The 7,506-nt window shown below is 33.7% G+C and overlaps 1 long non-coding RNA gene across 1 annotated transcript; it reads left to right on the top strand.

Moving 5' to 3' along the window:
• Window positions 1-3,480: 3,480 nt before the first annotated feature.
• On the top strand, window positions 3,481-6,267 carry LOC128983915 (uncharacterized). Its single transcript, XR_008489971.1, has 3 exons — window positions 3,481-3,631; window positions 4,198-4,257; window positions 6,103-6,267. It is a non-coding gene; the product is annotated as an uncharacterized LOC128983915 (long non-coding RNA).
• Window positions 6,268-7,506: the final 1,239 nt, after the last annotated feature.

Below are 7,506 nucleotides of genomic sequence, written 5' to 3'. Positions count from 1 at the left end.
ATTTGTTGCATTACTTTTGCCGCGGCGCCCCCCTGACCGCGGTCGCCCTGGTCGCCCCACCCACGCGACGGCCCTGTTCCTGTGGCTCGGTCCCGCACGATGGATTGATTCAAAGTCATACTCCTGTAACCTGTAACCTTTCTATCCATCTTGCAACCTGTCCTTCAGGAGACTTAAATCTTAGCAACCACATCAGTGCGGCATGGTCCATTCTCAAGAGAAACCTTCCATACAAATACTTATGAAAGTGTTCTATGGAGGTTCTGGGCCCCTATTGATGTAGTCCGTTGACATGGATCTATTGTCTATCACTGGTGCGCTCGTAGAAACCGGTGTTGACAAACAATCCTTTGAGACGGTGCCTGGCTATTGTTGCGCGGGGCTCCTGACTTGTAACAATATCAACAGGTAGGGGAAGGTATTGGGGGAATGGAATCCCCCAAGTAAACAGTGATGCCAACATGCGTTTGTGAAAATTACCGTGGGCCTGTCAGACCGGGGTTTCGGTAATAGTGTTAAAACCAAGTAGCAGTTATATCTTGTTACTATGATTTTTTTATGATTTGGCTATTTACTGACTTTATTATGTACACATTTTGAAAGAAACTTAACTCTCATTTATGTTTTTGTGTATCAAATACTTGCACACCTATGGATGTTGTGTGAACGTACGTAAGCTCGTGGAGACAAAGTATCTTTACTAGGATTTGTGGTTTTGCTGGTGCTGTTTGGTCAGAGAAGGCTCCGATTTCTAATTTGTATTACAACAAATCGGGTTTTAGGAAGTGTAAAAAATGTATGACCTGTTGTTTTTACCATGTTTGTTGTTTTTAGATTTTGTTTTCTATGTTGCTGTTACATTATATTACATTTTTATGTACTACTTAGCTATTTATTTTTTACAATTTGTACAGTAGGCTCTCGAAAACTGGACTAAAAAGATGGAGAGCTGATTTCCCAAAGCCAGTCCCAAGAGAGTAGCATAGTAATGAAGCCAGTAGAATCTATGGCCCTTTTTGGCACCTTTTTTTGTTAACGAGGTCTATTGTAACATCTGTTATTTAATGACCAATAAAGATTTATGACTTATTGTACATGTTAAAAACTCTGATATATTAACTTGAGATATAGTCCAGTTAGTACTTTAATACACGTTGTAGATACAAAATCCTCATTATAACTCCCGGGGACATTTCCACTTCCCAGTATTAATACTAGGGGTACAATGCAGTTGTCGGCTTGCAATATTGAGCGGGGAGAACATATTTATCCAATACTCAATAAGTCAATGCTACATCTGGTTCAAACAAATGAGATGTCTGCTTGTAGTATGCAAAGTCAATGTGTGTATGACCCCCAGTCTATGTGAGATGAATCCTTGCAGTATCCAAAGTAATCGATTAAATTAGCATAGGGAAAGCCCTGTAGTCCGGTTTGAACCATTTAGGATTTATACCTTCCCATGCTTGGATGACTGCTAAATCGTGTGGATTGCTTCAGTCATTCAGGAAGAGTATTTGTAAAACAAAAGCAGGAGTGTAGTAAAGGAGCTTTGCTCGCTCCGCTCAATAACCCACACCTTTTATAACATTACGTAATGTGTAATACTAGAATCAACGTGTCTTTGCAATGAGGAAAATAGCTTGGCACAAAAGTTCCAAGTATTATCTTAAAGATTTTTTTATCATAACATTTCCTTGATTGGTCCTGATTAATGAGAGTCTACTGTATAAAAAATAAACTGACTAACAGACTATTTCTCTACTTATCAATAAATGTGTGTCATTTAGTTTTACCACTTTAAAAAAACTATCTATCGGGAAATTCTCATTCATGTAAACTGTATAGTTATTTTAATAAATTTTTATTTCCACCGACTAATCGACCCCAACATTTGATCAAGTCAAACATAGTAAAACTCATTGAAATTCATTTTACAAGCCATTGCCATTAAAAATTTTATTCACTTATACATGTAAAATTATTTTTGTTGAGTTAAATAATTGATAGGAAACCATTGGAGGCAGTATATAATTTATTTGCTGCGAAGAAAGGAAATTTTTACTGTACCTTATAAACCAATTATCAAGCATAATAATAGTTTTAATTAGTTCATTTAATAATTAATTTGTAATGAATAATGATTATTTTTTTAGATTTAAATTTAGTTTAATCATAGATAAAACATACTCCCTTAGTAGATTTTTCATCCTTATGGAACAGCTGAAGACAATATTATTGTTAGTTCATGTACGGTTTATGTAGAGGTCGTGTTTTGTTTACAATTTGTTTCCCGTTATTACAGCCATTTAAAACCTCGTTTAACCAAATAATACGATCTAATCATAAACAATAACTTGCCCCCTGGTTATATAACCAAACAGTAAAGCACAAATCAAGAAATTAACCCTAAAATAATGGAAACAAAGTTTCATCGACACTGGCGCCTTTGTGTCACGTACATGAACTAGACAAAATTTACAATGGGATGAGAAGTCTACTTGTGTTTAATGCATAATAAAATTATCAATCCCCTTTGATTTTAGCCAAAAATTAAAATCACATGTTGGCTGTAGGATACTTTATTGATTGCTGCCTTATATATTTTTTTACTTTTATTGTTAAGTGCATACATACATTAGTTAGTTGTACTTAATTGTGTAATATTTTAGTTGATCTCAGTATGTATAGTTTATTGTATATCACAGATTGTTTAGCCTCATCTCGGACCATACATTTAGTGTCGTTCCTTTAAACTAAGTAAATCATTTCTCTCTTTTTAAAGTTCCTTGTTACGAATAAATCAATTTCTTATTACTAGTATATCGATGTTATTGGGTTAGCTAAATGTTTACTGTTATTATAAATGGTTTGTAATTATGTTGATTGATGTATTTAAAGTTTTATCTAATAAAATACAGTTTGTCATCAAAGTCTGAATGTATTGTTTCCCGATGGTATTTTAAACGGAGAGGAATGAGGTGGCCTTCATCAGGACTATTCAACATTACAATTATCGAGGAAAGCTGGGTCCAGTAATGTACTAGGCCACAAGCTACCAGGCTTTTCTCAGGATCAAACCGTCAACCCTGTGAGCAGTATAACCACTCAGCTGCCCAGATTAGGCTATGCTAGGGGATGAATGTTTAGTAATCAGTAATATTTTCTAGGGTGTTTTCAATACAATTTTCTCAGTTATTTTAATAAAGATAAAACAAAATATAATCCGGAATATTTTGATATAAGTACCAAAGTTAGTATTTGGCATCGGTTTTTAAGTTAGTATTTGGTTTATGAAAGAAAAATTCCATTGACGTTTTAAAATTATTAACAAGTGTACTTTATTTGCATTCCTTTTACCTTCCGTCAAACTAACATTGGCTTAACAGCAAAAAATACAGTTCTTTGCAAGATGTTTATTTAAACACCTCGCTGTTAATGTTTGCATAGGTGATCCAACTATTGAAACTTACGTAAGCCCCAATTGTCAATTCTTGAGCAACTCAAGTATTTTTTGTAAGTTTTGCCAACATTATGGTGTGGTGTAAGTAAAACACTATAAAACAACAAGAACATCTGGGTTTAGGTAGGTGGTGAGTCAATACAGTAGCTACAAGTCAACTTTACGCAGGTAAGTGATGGAATTTTATTCACATTACAAATAAATTGTATCCAGGCTATTTCAAACAATATTTTATTAGATCCATTTTTTACCATAATTATAAGGTAAATTTATTTTGACTACCAAATCTGCTTGAAAAGCTGAACAAGGCAAAAAAAACCTCAAATGAAGACCGTACGTATCCTCTTTGCTCAAGGAAAGGAGTGCGTCTGGTCAGCCCTACTCACACACATGAGGGACTTTCAAACACAGGCACAAGGGATTAGGAGTGTGTGTAGGTCCCTTGCAGGTAGTTGTCCACTTTCCCTGAACAATCAGAATCAGAATATAAGCTTAAAGTTAAGAAGTTCTAAAGTCTGGTTCCTTCTTAAGAAACATTACAAATGAAAGCAAGAAAAAATTAGATTTGTTTAAAGTCAAGTAATTCCTTTTTTAATTGAATTGGGAAAATAGTTTTTTTTGATTGTACGCTCTTGGGAATTGTATAACAAAAAAATTTCAACTAATTCCTCACTTTACTAATTTAATTTTGTTCCAAAGTAAAACTATTGTATTGTTCTCTATTTTAATTTCAGACAGTATGAAGAAGATCTATGACACCTATCTTTTTGCCCTTGTTCTAACTTTGATCTCAGGTAAAGTTATAGTGTTGCATGACTTCTTAAAAGTTAAAGAAAATAATGTGTTGTTTAAAGTCGAATACACAAAAATATTTAAAATATTCAATTTGTTTCTAACTTGTAGAAACTTGTATTAAACCGATGAAATAAAGATTATATTAAACAAAAAACGTTGGCCTATTTGATAAAAATCTTAGTAAGTTAAATCGTTATATTAACAATAATATGAAAGTACAGTAACTAAATATTCCGGGGCAAAATTTGAATCACTGATTGACATTAAATAGATAAAGCCAACGACGCATTTTTATTTTAGAAAAACCACTAACCAGAACGAAAATAACTAAAACCATTGCCTAAGGAAAACTGAAGTTGTATTATTTAGTCAAAGAGTATCCAATAGTCAATGGTCAACGCTAAAACTGCCAAAACTAAACTTTTAGCAAGCTAGGAAACAATATTGGACTTTTACCGTTGACTATATTTGCATACTGTAATAGTCAATGCTTTTACCCACCCCTTCGTCGACCGTCGCGTCGTAGGTCGTAGCCTACTACCGAAGAAACGTAGCCTGTAGAATAAACATGTAAATATTTATTTTTCAATCAATTACAATACATTTCGGTAGATTTGGTTAACCCCTACCAGTATTTTCGTAAATACATTATTATTCGAGAAATTTGTTGAATTATAATGTGAAAACAGTATAACCATACATTAAACATGCTCACAGTATGTTTAATCTATGGTATAACTGTTACTCTATGGATGAAAGAGTTAAGGAGCTAAGTCGTTCTCTTTGTCTCTAGTAAACAACAAAATTGTAGGTCTTAAAACGTAAACAAATAAAAAGAAGAAGAAGGTAGCTCTTAATGTTAATCTTATGGGACGAAATTATAAATGTTTTTTTAAGATTTCGTAATAATTACGGAACAAATATTTTTCAACAACGAAAGGTCGCAAGATATTGTGGTATAGAATCTTTGTGCAAAACATCAAGTTCATAACTTTAGTCATTCTCGAGTTTTCGGACAACAGAAAGATGCATCTCACTCTCGCACCAGTATGAGAATTCACTTCGTTCATTCAAAGAAATCACTTCGTTCATTCAATTAATATTAATAAAAGTCTACCTACATACAGCAGATCTAGGGACACATAATAATTGTTCTCTTTAGCATTCTCAAGCTGCTTGCCATTATTTTCAAGGAACCAAAATTGTCTCTTCTCTTCTGCATCTTGACCCTGTTACAAGGCACGGGTATAGTGGCTAGTTCCTTTTCAATATGAATAATCATAAGGTTAACATGGGGAATTCCAGAGCCACTGGGGCGGAGCCCGAAAGAGTTTTTGAGATAAGGATAGGCTAAAATCATAGACAAAATTATACACAAGTAGACTTTCCGTCCCATTGTAAATTTTGAAGATCGTATTTCGTGTCGAGTTCATGTCCGGCGACACTGGTGGCTATAGTGTCGATGAAATTTTGTTTCTATTATTTTAGAATTAATTTCATTGTTTGTGCTTTACTGTTTGGTTACATAACAAGAGGGTGAATTATTGTTTATGATTACCTATATCGTTTTATTTGGTTGTTTTAAATTACTGAAATAAGAAACAAATTGTGAACAAAACACGACATCTACAGTGCACCGGACAGAACTAACAAAAAAATTGGCTTCAGCTGTTCCATAAGGATGGGAAATCTACTGAGGGAAAAGAGGGAGTATGTTTTATCTATGCTTAATAGTCAAAGCTTATATTTAGAATTTATTGATCATCGTAAAAATTTGGGAAAAAATTTCAAAATTTATTTACAAAATAAGGTGTGTTATTTAATAGGATTACTATGTGTTTTAGTGATCTTCATATCACTGGCAAATGGACAAGATCAAGACTCAGTAGACTCAGGCTCTGTGGATGTTCCTGACGATTCGGAATCACAACCTATAACACTAGACTACATTTATACCCAGGGTAAAAATTCATAAAATGAATACTTAAATAAAGTGCAATATACTGGTTTTTAATTATTTAATTCCATAACCCACGTTTGGATAGGCTCAAGATAAAAAAATTGTCATGAAGATAGGGCCGTTGGTGGACAGCACAGTTAGTTGTCTCCAAGATTATGAAAACCTCGAAGATGAAAAAAGAGTGAGTACACAATGATTTTGATCTTAATGATACTTTTTTAACCTTTGATAGAAAAAATCAAGGGTTTTAACCATTTCACCGTTCCCTCATAACATATTGTGAATACAGTATTTCCATTGGCTAGAAAACACTCAAGTAAAAAATAAACATACTTCTCTAAGGTCTAGGTATAGCCTACATTTCCCAGTGCTTTATGCACAGTTGCATCACACTCTCAGACATGTCTCGATTGATACATAAATTATTATTCGTGATAACAACTAGAAATCACTTGTAATACCCCCGTTACAGCAGAACTGGAAACTCAATGAGTTTAGAACTGATTCCTTGATTATTTTTATTTTTATAAAAACCCAAAATATTTTTTGGAACTTGGTACCATACTTTTTTCCTGGGCTAAAACACGCGATATTATCGCGGAAGCGGAAGAAGTCTGCGAAGTTTGTGCGATATCACATGAGCCCGGCAGTTGATTGATTACGATGTCGCTGCGATCACGGTTGTATTCATGACGTCACTTTACATTCCCGTATCGTGCAATCCACTTGCACATAATTAAATGCGTTCTCGATTGTTGTTGGCACTTGATTGTGATGATTGCACCGATTGCACTTGACTTATGATGGACATAACCAGTTTAGATTATGGTTAGTATTATTCAGCAAATATAATATGGTTATAACACGTGAAAACTACAAAAAAATTCTTATTGGCTTAGTCCTTTAACTATCCTTGAATTTTTATACTGTAATTCTTGAATTTTGTTACTCCAAAAACCAGACCAGCTGATTATTGATTTGAATTGCACAACCCGTATCCAGAAAACACTGTATGATTTTAATTTTTTTTCTATTTAAATTAACTATTGTTTTGTTTGCTCCTGTTAGGTAAGGTCAACAGTTTCATATAGGATAAAATATTACATAATAAACAATTCCTAGTGATCTAAATAACAATAAAAAAAACAAGTTTGAGAGGCAACGCCATTTTTTGGTCCGTTACCTTACAAAAACGTACCCTAAATTATTTGACTTAAAACTAGGTAAACATTACCTAACCTGTCCAATGGTCAAGCCACATCAATATAATTCAAACTATGAATTGGGC

The sequence above is a fragment of the Macrosteles quadrilineatus genome, unplaced genomic scaffold (assembly GCF_028750875.1).
Source record: "Macrosteles quadrilineatus isolate MER2022 unplaced genomic scaffold, UCM_ALF_1.0 Scaffold_2__2_contigs__length_208266976, whole genome shotgun sequence".
Lineage (NCBI taxonomy): Eukaryota > Metazoa > Arthropoda > Insecta > Hemiptera > Cicadellidae > Macrosteles > Macrosteles quadrilineatus.
The sequence above is the reverse complement of the archived record's forward strand: the minus strand, read 5'-3'. Positions and strand labels throughout refer to the sequence as shown.